The sequence below is a fragment of the Triticum dicoccoides genome, chromosome 3A (genome assembly GCF_002162155.2).
Source record: "Triticum dicoccoides isolate Atlit2015 ecotype Zavitan chromosome 3A, WEW_v2.0, whole genome shotgun sequence".
In the NCBI taxonomy this organism is placed as follows: Eukaryota; Viridiplantae; Streptophyta; class Magnoliopsida; order Poales; family Poaceae; genus Triticum; species Triticum dicoccoides.
This window is the reverse complement of record NC_041384.1, coordinates 659,149,399-659,166,212: the sequence shown is the minus strand read 5'-3', so window position 1 is coordinate 659,166,212 and position 16,814 is coordinate 659,149,399.

The window sequence follows — 16,814 nt, the reverse complement described above, 5'->3', positions numbered from 1 at the left end:
CTAAATCATATAACACCATATTTATGCCTAAGTGAGGAAGAAGAAAAAATCCATGAAGTGATCAAATATACTATCGACAAACTACAAAAATGACCATATCTGCACCGACCAATTTTTGACTCCACAAGGACAACTAGGTTCTTCAACGGCAACATCTTCAAAAAGGGAGCGACGTTCAAGCGTCGCTGTCACTAAATCCAATCAATGCCTTCAATAAGGTAATGATACAAAAACATCGACATCGTCACATATAACCAACTTGGGTCTGAACTAGGTCCCCAAAGCTCGAGACCGAGTACTTGAGTAGTACCACCAAATCGAAGTCAATCATGTGTTGTCGCCACCACTTTTCCACGATGCCAGCAGCTACATGCGATGGGCTAAAAACGTTTTGCCTTCACTGCACAACCAAACCCTTTGTGTCAAGTCATAGTCCATAGATTGCATCTCGATGGCTAAGGTAACCACCTGATCTGGAGAGAAAAACCCTCACAAAGATATTTCGATAACCGCAATCCACAGTGAGGATGCCTCCACAGGCCAGAGTGGCAACACAGACTAACACCGACGATGAAGCAAGCCACCACAGACTATCACCTCACTGGAGAGAGCCATATCCAGGCCCAACGACCTAGAGGCCAACATAGCCAAATCTAGAGCATGATTAGTCCCTTTAGTGATCCGGTAAAGGAGCAAAAATAATTCTCGTCGTTTTCCCGAGAGGTGACCCTGAGTTATCGGATCCACGAGAGGGCGGTGCCCTTTAAGCAAGGGTTTCTAACAAGCTTCTACAAGACAATAAAATTTCAGCTTTTGACCGTGTCGGCTTCTGCTATTGCTTGGATGAGGGGTTGAGTGAAGCCTATTTGGATTGTGTGAATAGTTCGCCTGCTGCGTGACCGCCGTTTTTAGCATCTCAATGGCTTCTCGAGTCACGACACCGGCAGGGGAGTCGTCATTGATCGGGATTGCCGTCAATCTGCCTGTCGCCGCCATCACGTTATCCACGGGATTTGAATAATGACCAACCGGTGTCTGGAAACGAGTCGGCTGGTCCACGGGCCGCACCTGGATTAGGGGTAACTGCTGGACTGGCTGAGCCGGCGGTGCTCATAGTGTCACCTCCCCATCCCCTGGGACCGTTAGAGCCGGCGTTAGGAATAACCTCGCCGGATCCATCGCGACTAGGAGCCTGGACTGGAACCTTCCCTGATGGAATGCGGCCAACTCCCTCTAATGGTGATGGAGGTTCAAAGTCTCGGTTTCCAAACGCCTCTGCTCTTCCAGGATTCGAGCTCTGCAAGATGCGTATTCTCTGTGTTGATATATTCCTGGATTTTAGCCATATGCTCGCAACACTTGGTGATCTCTGCGTTACGTGTAGCCACATTGTCTGTGGTCACCGATTCCGCAAGGAGCGTTGTCAGGGTAACCATCAACTTGGCCAATGCTTGGACGTCTGTCCGTCCTGAGCCACCCGCCATGACCGACGGGTCCACCACTGCTGTGGGGTCAATGATCGCAGCGCCTCCAGCGTTGGCAACCCGGTTCACAGCGGGCGGTGGTAAGTTCGAGTTTGTTGCCTCCCCCGTGATCAGACGTCCGTGCTCATCATAGCGAGGCTGGTTTTGACCCGCCGGCCCTGCCATGAAGACCGCTCTACGAGGCGGCTCGTAGACCTCCAGGCCGATCTCGTCATCGGAGTAGCCCCCAAGCCGATCATCAAAAAGTGGTTGAATCGACTCAGTTTCCCTGGTCGAAGATTCGCCATCCGAGTTGACCAATGTGTCGTTTCCAGAAGCGGAATCATTTGGCAGGTCGAGCCCATGAGTGAAGCTAACGAAAACATGGGTCCGGCCGGCTTGTGCCTGGCCTGGTTTGGCGCGCCGAGCCGGCTTGACGATTTTGGAGTAGATGTCCGGCTCGGGCCCGGATTCACCATTTTTTCCGATGAAGACGTGGATCTTACCGAAGGGGATCCGGTACCCGTACTCGATTGAGTCAGCCTCGGGATCCCAGCCTGAGTTGTAGATGTAGAGCTTTCCCCAACGACTCTTCGTAATTCGGACAATTGTGTATCCCTCGATCACTGGGAAAGTGCCCTCCAAGAACTCAAACCCACCGTGCGATGGCCCCACGGTGGGCGCCAACTATAGTGGTTTTGTCACGACAGATGTCCTCGAAAAAAGACTTAGTCGTGAGGCCATCGCAGCTAGGTAGTAGTTTGAACTAGGTTGATCGGAATCGAGAGATGCGAGTTTACCCAGCTTCGATCCCTCACGGAGGACGTAAAAGGCATGTGTCCTGCTGATTGATTATTGCTTGAGATCTCGATTACAAGGGTGCGACTTTGTCTCACTAGGGGATCACCATCTAGTTGTTGTCTATGTATCCACACATGTATCTGAGTTTCCGATCAATACAATTCTAGCATGGATAATAAATGATTATCATGAACAGGGAAATATGATAATAACCAATTTATTAGCTGTTGGGGAACGTTGCATAGGAAACAAAAAATTTCCTACGCTCACCGAGATCCATCTAGGAGATGACCATCTACGAGAGGAGAGATTGCATCTACATACCCATGTATATCACTAAGCGGAGGCATTAAGAAACACGGTTGATGTAGTTGAACGTCTTTGCGGTCCAATCATGATCCGTCCCGCGAACTCCGATCTAGTGCCGAACGGACGGCACCTCCGCATTCAACACACGTATGGCTTGATGACGCCTTCACCTCCTTGATCCAGCGAGTGACGGTGAAGTAGTAGCTCGAGTCCTCTGGCAGCACGACGACATGATGGTGGTGGTGGTGGAGAAATCTCAGCAGAGCTTCGCTAAGCACTACGGAGAAGAAGATGGACTATGAGGGAGAGGAGGAGCAACGCCATGGCACGAATAGATCCGTATGGGTGTGGCTGCCCTCTCTCTACCTCTCTATGTATAGGGGAAGGGAGGAGAGGAGGGGTGCCCCTAGATCCAATCTAGGGGGCGGCGGCTACAAGAGGGAAACCATAGATGGGTTTCTCCCTAGGAGACTTGGCCCCCAAGCCAAAGTGGCGGGAAGCCCTAGGGGCGCCCTCAACCCTCCTGGTTACGTGTGATGGGGTGAGGGAGGTGCTCGACCCCTTAGTGGGCTGGTTTGCCCCCTCCCCTTGGCCCATGAGGCCTCCCAACACTTGCCGGGGCGCCCCGAAACACTTTTCGGTCATGCTGGTCATTACCCGGTACCCCCGAAACAATTCCGGACTCCAATACCCTTCGTCCAATATATCAATATTCACCTCCAGACCATTCCGGAGTTCCTCGTCGTGTTCGGGATCTCATACGGGACTCTGAACAACCTTCGGGAACCACCATAATGACTCAACTATACTTATATTGTTACCAAACGTTAAGTGTATATACCCTGCGGGTTCGAGAACTATGTAGACATGACCGAGACACCTCTATGGTCAATAACCAATAGCGGGACATGGATGCCCATATTGGTTCCTACATATTTCACGAAGATCTTATTGGTCGAACCTCAATGTCAAGGATTCTGCTAATCTCGTATGCAATTCCCTTTCTCTATCGGTATGTTACTTGCCTGAGATTAGATCGTCGGTATCTCCATACCTAGTTCAATCTCATTACCAGCAAGTCTCTTTACTCGTTCTGTAATACAAGATCCCGTGGCTAACTCATTAGTCACATTGCTTGCAAGCTTCTTGTGATGTTGTATTATCAAGAGGGCCCTGAGATACCTCTCCGTCATACAGTGTGACAAATCCCAGTATTGATCCATGCCAACTCAACGGACACCCTCAGAGATACCTGTAGAACACCTTTATAGTCACCCAGTTACGTTGCGACATTTGGTACACACAAGGTATTCCTCCGGTGTCAGTGAGTTGCATGATCTCATGGTCATAGGAACATATATACTTGACATGCAGAAAACAATAACAATAAACTTGATACGATCATATGATATGTTTATAGTTTGGGTCCTGTCCATTACATCATTCTCCTAATGATGTGATCCCATTATCAAATGACAACTCATTTCTATGGCTTGGAAACCATAGCCATCTTTGATCAACGAGCTAGTCCAGTAGAGGCTCACTAGGGACACGTTGTTGTCTATGTATCCACACATGTATCTGAGTTTCCGATCAATACAATTCTTGTAGGGGAACATAGTAATTTCAAAAAAAATTCCTACGCACACGCAAGATCATGGTGATGCATAGCAACAACAGGGGAGAGTGTTGTCCACGTACCCTCGTAGACCAAAAGCGGAAGCGTTAGCACAACGCGGTTGATGTAGTCGTATGTCTTCACGATCCGACCGATCAAGTACCGAACGCACGGCACCTCCGAGTTCAGCACACATTCAGCCCGATGACGTCCCTCAAACTCCGATCCAGCCGAGTGTTGAGGGAGAGTTTCGTCAGCACGACGGTGTGGTGACGATGATGATGTTCTACCGACGCAGGGCTTCGCCTAAGCACCGCTACAGTATTATCAAGGTGGACTATGGTGGAGGGGGGCACCGCACACGGCTAAAAGATCAAACGATCAATTGTTGTGTCTCTAGGGTGCCCCCTGCCCCCTATATAAAGGAGCAAGGGGGAGGTGCGGCCGGCCAGGAGGGGCGCGCCAGGAGGAGTCCTACTCCCACCGGGAGTAGGACTCCCTCCCTTTTCCTTGTTGGATTAGGAGTGGAGGGGGAAAGAGGAGGGAGAGAGGAAGGAAAGGGGGGGGGCGCCGCCCCCCTCTCCTTGTCCTGTTCGGACTAGGGGGAGGGGCACGCGGCCCTGCCCTGGCCGCCTCTCCTCTTCTCCACAAAGGCCCACTATGGCCCATTAAGCCCCCGGGGGGTTCCGGTAACCCCTCGGTACTCCGGTAAAATCCCGATTTCACCCGGAACACTTTCGATATCCAAATATAGGCTTCCAATATATCAATCTTCATGTCTCGACCATTTCGAGACTCCTCATCATGTCCGTGATCACATCCGGGACTTCGAACAATCTTCGGTACATCAAAACTGGTAAACTCATAATATAACCGTCATCGAAACTTTAAGTGTGCGGACCCTACGGGTTCGAGAACTATGTAGACATGACCGAGACATGTCTCCGGTCAATAACCAATAGCGAAACCTGGATGCTCATATTGGCTCCCACATATTCTATGAAGATCTTTATCGGTCAGACCACATAACAACATACGTTGTTCCCTTTGTCATCGGTATGCTACTTGCCCGAGATTCGATCGTCGGTATCTCAATACCTAGTTCAATCTCATTACCGGCAAGTCTCTTTACTCGTTCCGTAATACATCATCCCGCAACTAACTCATTAGTTGCAATGCTTGCAAGGCTTAAGTGATGTGCATTACCGAGAGGGCCCAGAGATACCTCTCCGACAATCGGAGTGACAAATCCTAATCTCAAAATACGCCAACCCAACAAGTACCTTCGAAGACACTTGTAGAGCACCTTTATAATCACCCAGTTATGTTGTGACGTTTGGTAGCACACAAAGTGTTCCTCCGGTAAATGGGAGTTGCATAATCTCATAGTCATAGGAACATGTATAAGTCATGAAGAAAGCAATAGCAACAAACTAAACGATCAATTGCTAAGCTAACGGAATGTGTCATGTCAATCACATCATTCTCCTAATGATGTGATCCCGTTAATTAAATGACAACTCATGTCTATGGTTAGGAAAGATAACCATTTTTGATTAACGAGCTAGTCAAGTAGAGGCATACTAGTGACAATCTGTTTGTTTATGAATTCACACATGTATCATGTTTCCGGTCAATACAATTCTAGCATGAATAATAAACATTTATCATGATATAAGGAAATAAATAATAACTTTATTATTGCCTCTAGGGCATATTTCCTTCAGTCTCCCACTTGCACTAGAGTCAATAATCTAGATTACACAGTAATGATTCTAACACCCATGGAGTCTTGGTGATGATCATGTTTTGCTCGTGGAAGAGGCTTAGTCAACGGGTCTGCAACATTCAGATCTGTATGTATCTTGCAAATTTCTATGTCTCCCACCTGGACTAGATCCTGGATGGAATTGAAGCGTCTCTTGATGTGCTTGGTTCTCTTGTGAAATCTGGATTCCTTCGCCAAGGCAATTGCACCAGTATTGTCACAAAAGATTTTCATTGGACCCGATGCACTAGGTATGACACCTAGATCGGATATGAACTCCTTCATCCAGACTCCTTCATTTGCTGCTTCTGAAGCAGCTATGTACTCTGCTTCACACGTAGATCCCGCCACGACGCTTTGTTTAGAACTGCACCAACTGACAGCTCCACCGTTCAATGTAAACACATATCTGGTTTGCGATTTAGAATCGTCCGAATCAGTGTCAAAGCTTGCATCGACGTAACCATTTACGACTAGCTCTTTGTCACCTCCATAAACGAGAAACATATCCTTAGTCCTTTTCAGGTATTTCAGGATGTTCTTGACCGCTGTCCAGTGATCCACTCCTGGATTACTTTGGTACCTCCCTGCTAGACTTATAGCAAGGCACACATCAGGTATGGTACACAACATTGCATACATGATAGAGCCTATGGCTGAAGCATAGGGAACATCTTTCATCTTCTCTCTATCTTCTGCAGTGGTCGGGCATTGAGTCTTACTCAACTTCACACCTTGTAACATAGGCAAGAACCCTTTCTTTGCTTGATCCATTTTGAACTTCTTCAAAACTTTGTCAAGGTATGTGTTTTGTGAAAGTCCAATTAAGCGGCTTGATCTATCCCTATAGATCTTGATGCCCAATATATAAGAAGCTTCACCGAGGTCTTTCATTGAAAAACTTTTATTCAAGTATCCCTTTATGCTATCCAGAAATTCTATATCATTTCCAATCAACAATATGTCATCCACATATAATATCAGAAATGCTACAGATCTCCCACTCACTTTCTTGTAAATACAGGCTTCTCCAAAAGTCTGTACAAAACCAAATGCTTTGATCACACTATCAAAGCATTTATTCCAACTCCGAGAGGCTTGCACCAGTCCATAAATGGATCGCTGGAGCTTGCACACTTTGTTAGCTCCCTTTGGATCGACAAAACCTTTTGGTTGCATCATATACAACTCTTCTTCCAGAAATCCATTCAGGAATGCAGTTTTAACATCCATTTTCCAAATTTCATAATCATAAAATGCGACAATTGCTAACATGATTCGGACAGACTTAAGCATCGCTACGGGTGAGAAAGTCTCATCGTAGTCAATCCCTTGAACTTGTCGAAAACCTTTTGCAATAAGTCGAGCTTTATAGACAGTAACATTACTGTCAGCGTCAGTCTTCTTCTTGAAGATCCATTTATTCTCAATGGCTTGCCGATCATTGGGCAAGTCAACCAAAGTCCTAACTTTGTTCTCATACATGGATCCCATCTCAGATTTCATGGCCTCAAGCCATTTTGTAGAATCTGGGCTCACCATCGCTTCTTCATAGTTCGTAGGTTCGTCATGGTCTAGTAACATAACCTCCAGAACAGGATTACCATACCACTCTGGTGTGGATCTTACTCTGGTTGACCTACGAGGTTCAGTAACAACTTGATCTGAAGTTCCATGATCATCATCATTAACTTCCTCACTAATTGGTGTAGGCGTCACATGAACTGGTTTCTGTGATGAACTACTTTCCAATAAGGGAGCAGGTATAGTTACCTCATCAAGTTCTACTTTCCTCCCTGTTGGTGTCAAAACCGGCAGATCTCGGGTAGGGGGTCCCGAACTGTGCGTCTAGGCTGGATGGTAACAGGAGGCAAGGGACACGAAGTTTTACCCAGGTTCGGGCCCTCTCGATGGAGGTAAAACCCTACGTCCTGCTTGATTAATATTGATGATATGGGTAGTACAAGAGTAGATCTACCACGAGATCGGAGAGGCTAAACCCTAGAAGCTAGCCTATGGTATGATTGTTGTTCTGTATATTGTCCTACGGACTAAAACCCTCCGGTTTATATAGACACAGGAGAGGGTTAGGGTTACACAAAGTCGGTTACAATGGTAGGAGATCTGCATATCCATATCGCCAAGCTTGCCTTCCACGCCAAGGAAAGTCCCTTCCGGACATGGGACGAAGTCTTCAATCTTGTATCTTCATAGTCCAGGAGTCCGGCTGAAGGTATAGTCCGGCCATCTGGACACCCCCTAATCCAGGACTCCCTCAGTAGCCCCTGAACCAGGCTTCAATGACGACGAGTCCGGCGCACATATTGTCTTCGGCATTGCAAGGCGGGTTCCTCCTCCAAGTACTTCATAGAAGATTTTGAACACAAAGATAGTGTCTGGCTTTGCAAAATAAGTTTCCACATATTGCCATAGAGAGAATAACATTTACACAAATCTAATCTGCTGACGTATTCCGTAGTGTGACACACCACGACCAAGCCTTTATCCGAGTCGTTTCATTATCCCACCTCAGCGCGTCACGCGAGGCGGTTTCCTTGGCACGTCTTGTTAAAGCAGAGATCGTGTCCCCTTATTCCGGGATTCTCACCAATACGGGTGTGGGTAACCCAACCGCGCCATTGATTACGCCGCTTGGAGATAAGCGAGTTTTACCAGGCTGGTGGGGACACGTAGTTGCGTCCACCCATATAAGGGGATAAGGATCCACCTTTTCACCTACGCCTTCTTCCTCCCTTGCTTATCCATTCTCGCGCACTCGAGCTCCAGCGCCCAAGTCCGCACTCCCCACCTCAACCTTCTCCAGCCATGTCTGGAGCGGGAGGCAGGTGGATGGTCTCCTCCGTCACGGAGGGACACATCAAAAAACTGAGGAAGGCCGGATACTTGTCTAACGACATTGCATACCGGCTTCCCGAAAAGGGGCAGCTCATCCCCACCCCTGGGCCCCATGAGAGGGTGGTGTTCCTTCCCCATTTCCTCCGCGGACTAGGCTTCCCTCTTCACCCATTTGTCCGGGGGCTCATGTTCTACTATGGCCTGGATTTCCATGATCTGGCCCCGAACTTTGTCCTCAACATCTTGGCGTTTATCGTCGTGTGCGAGGCTTTCCTCCGCATCCGCCCCCATTTCGGCCTATGGCTCAAGACTTTCAATGTCAAGCCGAAGGTGGTGCGCGGCAACCAGGCGGAGTGCGGAGGCGCCATGGTGGGCAAGATGGCCAACGTCTTATGGCTCGAGGGCTCCTTTGTGGAGACCCTGAAGGGGTGGCAATCGGGGTGGTTTTACATCACCGAGCCGCGCGACCCCGAATGGGTCGCAACCCCTGAGTTTCGATCCAGACCCCCTACGCAGCTCACCTCCTGGAAGGAGATGGGCATGTCGTGGGGTAAAAAAGGAGAGCTGACCGGACTCCAAACATGCGTCCAAAACCTGGTGGACAAGAAGCTCAAACTTGTCAACGTAGTCCAGGTTATGCTCATCCGCCTGATCCTCCCGTGTCAACAACGGGCTTTCAACCTGTGGGAGTTCGACCCGACGCGGCACCAAACTCTGAGCAGGCTCTTCGACACGATGTACGAAGATGCCTGGAAGGTGCTTCTCAAGGGCGCCGAGGCCCCCGCATCCGCTACCGAGGATCGCGGATTCAGTATGCAGCGTCACGCTCATGCGGTAAGCTGTTTTTTTCCTTTTACAGGGTATCAGTTTTTCATAGTTTGACTCCATGCGGGATCTAAGCTCCCTTACCTTTGACAGGATTGGCAGGTGACGTCCGGACAGATCAACTGTCCGGCTCCTTTGCTCGAAGGCCCAGCGGACGCTCGCTTGGCGAAGCTGCTGGTTCCGGCACCCTACATGGTACCGGAGAAGAAGGCCGCAAAAAAGGCCACGGGGACTCGAAAGAGTGCCCGGTGCCAGGAGGTGTCGGATCCACCATCCGACGGTTCCGGGGCGCATTCCTCTCGTGAAGACGAGGAGGAAGAAGAAGAGACCTCTCCCCCTCCAGCGGGAGGAGAGAAGAAAAGGAAGGCCGCCCTCTCCGGGGAGGCCGGAGGGTCCAAGAAGGGGAAAACCCTTCCTCCGGACTAGTCCACCAACGCCGACGGCGGCGGAGAGGAGTGGCCGCCCAGGGCCAAGCCCCTGGCAAAATCGTAAGTATCCGGATACCAGAGTAATTCATAGTATTCGTTTATTGCACAGCTTTCCCTTATGTCGAATATGTTTATGCAGCCCACCCAAAGACCGGCTCGACGCATCGTCGAGCGGCTCACTGGACTCGTCGGATGTGAACTCGCTTTCGACGGCTTCCTCCCCCCGCCCTACGGACGACACCGAAGTGTTGTCCCGACAGGTTCCAAGACGGGAGGAGGTGGTCCTGGCGGTGCCGCAAGGCGACCTCCCGGACTCCAGGAGTAAAGGGGATGAAACCCCCCCAGGGCTCCAAGTCCGGCTCTAGGCCAGACACCGCTCTGGAACCTTCAAAGGTTCCAGAGTCCGGCGGGGGACCTCCTTCCAAGAGGAGCAAGCCCACCATGCCGGTGACTCCCGTCCAACCGGAGGCGCCGGACAATCTGTTGGAGGCGCTCCAAGGCGCCTCCATCGATGAGGAGCACCGCACCATTATGAGTGTGGTGGTCCAGAAGGTTCAGTACGCCAAGGGCAGACTGGCTGAAGCTTGTACTAGCCTTCTAACATGCTTTGAGGTAAGTAAAGAATGTGTAAATAATATTACCGCATAGACAGTAGCCCCCGATGCTCTGTTTGGCGTTCAGGAAGAAAAGCCGAATAGAGGATCAAATAAAATTCGCAGGAGTCTAACAAAAGGAGTCAATATGCGTATGCAAGCTTCTCTGTTTGCGTCCGTCGCACTGACTGCGGAAGTGGACACGCTAAAGCAGAACCTCGAGCGGTTTGAGCAAGAGCTCGGGCGTGCCAAGAAGCAGCTCGAGGACAATGAAGGTAAGAAATACCTTGTTTAAATATATATAAAAAGGTGCAATTGCAAAAAATGACAGGATTATCGTGGCTATTGTAGGGGCCACGTCTGAGGTGGCGACCCTTAATCAAGCGCTGGTCGAGGCCGAGAAGAGGGCGGCCACGGAGCGCACCGAGCGGGAGAAGTGTGACGCCGAGGTTGGCAAGGTACGGCAAGAGCTCCAGGCTCTCATGGAAAAACATGAGAGTTTGGAGCTTGACTCAAAGACACGAGCGTCCGAGCTCGCGATAGCTATTGAAAATGCCAAGTCTGCCAAGGCCGAATCCCAGAAGACCCTCCAGGAGTTGGATGAGGTGAAGAAGATAGCAACGGGTAAGGCATTCTTTATGCAAAGCAAACACATAAACGTGAGTTACTTGTTACTTACCCGAATCCGGAGCTCTCCAGGAGCGTTCGCAGATCTTCCCCGGAGTGTGTCCGATGCCGCTGCATTCTATCGAGCCGAGGAGGGCAACTCGACAGAGAAGGTGTTCTGGTCTCAGTATGCTGAGGCCGGACACCCCGTGCCCCTGAGCGACCAGCTGAAGCAACTGGTCGAGCTCCACAAGGCGGCCAAACATGCCATGAAGGGCCTCATAGTTTAGCTGTGTCCTGGAGGGGCTCTGCCTGGGAGCTATTTCGGGCTGGTGCGGCGGCTGGTGGAGGCATGTCCAAGGCTCGAAGTCATCAAGCGCTCCGTCTTCATTGAAGGTGCCCGTAGGGCCCTTGCCCGTGCTAAGGTGCACTAGGGCAAGCTGGATGCTGAGAAGCTTGTGAAGGACGGGCCACCGCCGGGGAAAGAGCATCGCAAGCCCAAGAATTATTATAAGGATGTTCTGAAGGGTTCCTGCCTTGTGGCGGATGAATGTTCTAGGGATGTAATTTTTGAGTGAAACTTGCTTGTTTTGTCCTGTGCGCTGAAAACTTGTTCATATGCGCTAAGCAATGCTGTTTGGAATTTAAAATATTACCTTCTGTGCGGCTGTTTATCAATTCTGAGAGATGGCAAGTCGTCGGCTTCTACCCCCGTGCCGTTAGTGCTGGGGTGTTCGGGGATAAACCTGAGCGCTCTTTTTCCCATGTTTGGGTCCTTCAAGGGAGGCGCTCAGCCCAACGAACAAGGCAATCGGACTATAATGCGTGAACACTCTCACCTAGCCATAGAATTCTATAATTTTAAATTTCAGTGAAGCCCCTGGTATTCGGAAGACCGAGTTCAGGGCGCTATCCACACCTTGGCCGGACAGAGCCGGCTCCTCGCTCTAAGCGGCATAAGTCTTTAGGGACTCGAAAAACCTCTCGAACAGCGACCAGCTCTCGCTTCATCATGACAGTCAGTTTTAGCTTTCTCCACTGAGGTGCTCGACCCAGCTCAACTGGGGCACAATCGCAGTGGTTCTCCTAGTGCTACCTTAGCCGATATAGCGGAACGTAAGGCACCAAAACATAGGAGCCGGGCAAACCCAACTATTGACCCAAGACATGATTCAGAGCCGATGCATATAATGCTATAAGTTCGGGGTGCCGCACTTGTTAAAGTGTTCGGACTTCTCACACCATATTGAGGGGTACTAAAGCCCCTGGCGTATTTTGATCGTACCGAAGTGTACGGATGCAACATGTCGTTAAGGAACATATATTAAAAAAGAGTAATGCAAAAATAGACAAAAGCTATGCATTGTTTATTAAAGAGGGCTGCGATCAAAGCAGAACGATACAAATAATGCGATAAGCAAAAGTTTGGACTATTTAATGTGTCCGTTCCAAGGGCAAGCTGCGGAATAGTATGCGAAACATGTATATTTCTCGTGATAGAGACCACTTGGGAGTTCCGTAATGCGGCGTGGCTTGTCTGCTTCCCTGATTCTTGCATCGTTTGTTCGGTAATTGAACTGCCGAACGGGCCTTCCGAAGAGTGGAGTCCTGAAAGTAAGAGAAAATTAAAAAATCGGCAGCCCCTGGTGCGGTTTAAGCCGTGTTTCGGGCGTGCCGTGATGGTGCCCCTCCCACTATACCCATGGTATTTCTAGAGCGTAGTTATGTACGCGAAGTACTGGTATCGCATTTTTGCGAGGGCTGGGGTTGGGGACGCATTGCTATGCCTGCTCGGGTCGTGCCAGGCGGTCTTGTTGTAGGTTACTCCGGGTGCGCTTGACGGTGTCCGATCGTTTAATGGCTGGACTGGAGAACTGCCTGGAGAGGCTGCTTTGTACTTCTGCTGCAAGGGCCGCCGCGTGCTCCTCCGTTCGGAGGGAGAGTTCGGTGTTTCCATTGACCGTAATTACTCCTCGAGGGCCTGTCATTTTGAGCTTAAGGTATGCGTAGTGCGGTACCGCATTGAACTTGGCGAATGCGGTTCGCCCGAGCAGTGCGTGATAGCCACTGCGGAATGGGACTATGTCGAAGATTAACTCCTCGCTTCGGAAATTATCTGGAGATCCAAAGACCACTTCAAGTGTGACTGAGCCTGTACAGTTGGCCTCTACACCTGGTATTACGCCTTTAAAGGTCGTTTTGGTGGGCTTAATCCTCAAGGGATCTATGCCCATTTTCCGCACTGTATCCTGGTAAAGCAGGTTCAGGCTGCTGCCACCGTCCATAAGGACTCTAGTGAGATGAAATCCGATAATTGGGTCTAGAACCAATGCGGCGAATCCGCCATGACGTATGCTAGTGGGATGGTCCCTTCAATCAAAGGTGATCGGGCAGGAGGACCATGGGTTGAACTTTGGGGCGACTGGTTCTACCGCGTATACGTCCCTTAACGCGCGCTTTCGCTCCCTTTTGGGGACGTGGGTTGCGTATATCATGTTCACCATCTGCACTTGTGGGGGAAAACCCTTCTGTCCACTGTTGTTCGGCGGCCGGGGCTCCTCGTCGTCATTGCTATGCAGCCCCTTGTCTTCATTTTCGGCGTTTAACTTGGCTGCCTGCTTGAACACCCAACAATCCCTATTGGTGTGATTGGCCGGCTTTTCGGGGGTGCCATGTATCTGGCACAAGCGGTCGAGTATTCGGTCCAAACTGGACGAGCCCCTAGGATTCCTTTTGAATGGCTTTTTCCGCCGACCGGATTTAGAGCCTCTGAATCCGGCATTAACTGTCGTATCCTCAACATTGTCGCCGTTAATGCGGCGCTTCTGCTTGTTGTGACGCGACCTGCCACTACTGTCCCTGGTATCCGAATTACCAGGGTTCTTGGTAATATTGTTGCTACGAGCAAGCCAGCTGTCTTCTCCCGCGCAAAAGCGGGTCATGAGTGTCGTGAGTGCTGCCATAGACTTCGGCTTTTCCTGTCCAAGGTGCCGGGCAAGCCACTCATCACGGATATTGTGCTTGAAGGCTGCTAGGGCCTCAGCGTCCGGACAATCGACTATTTGATTTTTCTTTGTTAGGAACCGTGTCCAGAATTGCCTGGCAGATTCCTCTGGCTGCTGAATTACGTGACTTAGGTCATCGGCGTCTAGGGGTCGCACATAAGTGCCCTGGAAATTGTCGAGGAATGCGGCTTCCAGGTCCTCCCAACAACTGATTGATCCTGTTGGCAAGCTGTTAAGCCAATGCCGAGCTGGTTCTTTAAGCTTGAGTTGGAGGTATTTGATGGCGTGGAAATCATCGCCGCGGGCCATGTGGATATGAAGGAGATAATCCTCGATCCATACCGCAGGATCTGTTGTGCCATCATATGATTCGATATTTACGGGTTTGAAACCCTCGGGGATTTGATGATCCATTATTTCGTGTGTGAAGCATAGTGGGTGTGCGGCGCCTCTGTACTGGGCTATATCACGACGTAGCTCCAATGAGCTTTGTTTACTGTGTTCGGCCCTGCCGAATTTGTGGCCGGCGTGAAGGTTACCGTCTCGAGCCGTGGGGCACCCACGCGATCCGTAGATCGATCTTGTTTGCCTTGCCTTGTCCTCCAACATATCTCGTAAGTCCGGCGCATATTCCTGTGCCCTGGTACGGGGTGCGGCTTGAGTGGAGGGCCGAGAGGCCTCTCTGTCTCGGCCACGAGGTGGCCGGTCGGCCGCATCAAGTGCTTCCTCCTCTAATCGGGGTAGCAACCTGCACTGTGGGTAGCTCTTGGAGGGGCGTTCGAGTTTATGCTCTTCGGCCGCAAGGACTTCAGTCCATCTGTCGACTAGCAAATCTTGATCAGCTCCAAGCTGTTGCTGTTTTTTCTTGAGGCTTCTTGTCATGGCCATAAGCCTGCATTGAAAACGCTCTTGCTCGACGGGATCCTCTGGCACGACGAATTCATCGTCGTCGAGGCTTGCCTCGTCTTCGGAGGGAGGCATATAATTATCGTCCTTGACCTCTCCGTCTGCCGTTCTCTCATGAGGGCTGGTTTCTCCATCCTCCTGTGCTAAATCTTGCTGGAGGGGGTTTTCTTCGGCACTTTCCGGAGTATTATTATCTCCCGTGCTGGAATCACCGTATTTGTTTTGGCGGGATTTTGAGCGGCGCCGCTGACGCCGGCGCTTAGGCTGTTTCTTGGAGGGGTCATCCTCCGCTGTTCCATCGCCATCTCCTTCTTTTGGGGTGTCCACCATGTATATGTCATATGATGAGGTGGCTTTCCAGGGCCTGATAGGCGCTGGTTCTTCACCGTCTCCTTCATCAGCGTCCATACCGTTGATGTCTTCGGAGTCGAAGTCGAGCATGTCGGTTAAGTTGTCGACAGTGGCTACAAAGTGGGTGGTGGGTGGGTTTTGAATTTCTTCATCGTCCGAATCCCAACCTTGCTGACCGTAGTCCGGCCAAGGCTCTCCTGATAAAGAGAGAGACTTCAGTGTCTTCATAATATCGCCGAAAGGCGAGTGCTGAAAGATGTCCGCGGCAGTAAACTCCATGATCGGCGCCCAATCGGATTCGATCGGCAGGGGCGCGGAGGGTTCGGAGTCCGGAGAGGAGTCCGGCTCCTTGGAGTCACGAGTCTCGCAGAGTACGGGGCTGGTGTTCAGCTCGATTGCCATTGGGATCGCAGCCCCCGAGGCGGCGTCCAACCACCCATCCTCGATCGGCGCAATTGGCTCCGAATTAAGGGTCAAAGCCGATGCGGGTGCGGCCTCCAGGGCACTGTTCGGCGGCAGAGCTAGATCATGCTCGTCGTGACAGTGCAGCACGCTCGGCAGTGGCTCGAATCCGTCAAAGATCAAGTCCCCGCGGATGTCAGCCGTGTAGTTTAAGCTTCCAAATCTGACCTGACGGCCAGGGGCATAGCTTTCGATCTGCTCCAGATGGCCAAGTGAGTTGGCCCGCAGTGCGAAGCCGCCGAAGACGAAGATTTGTCCGGGGAAGAAGGTCTCACCCTGGACTGCATCGCCATTGATGATCGTAGGAGCCATCAAGCCTGACGGCGACGACACAAAGGAACTCTCAATGAAAGCACCAATGTCGGTGTCAAAACCGGCGGATCTCGGGTAGGGGGTCCCGAACTGTGCGTCTAGGCCGGATGGTAATATGAGGCAAGGGATACGAAGTTTTACCCAGGTTCGGGCCCTCTCGATGGAGGTAAAACCCTACATCCTGCTTGATTAATATTGATGATATGGGTAGTACAAGAGTAGATCTACCACGAGATCGGAGAGGCTAAATCCTAGAAGCTAGCCTATGGTATGATTGTTGTTCTGTATATTGTCCTACGGACTAAAACCCTCCGGTTTATATAGACACCGGAGAGGGTTAGGGTTACACAAAGTCGGTTACAATGGTAGGAGATCTGCATATCCGTATCGCCAAGCTTGCCTTCCATGCCAAGGAAAGTCCCTTCCGGACACGGGACGAAGTCTTCAATCTTGTATCTTCATAGTCTAGGAGTCCGGCTGAAGGTATAGTCCGGCCATCCGGACACCCCCT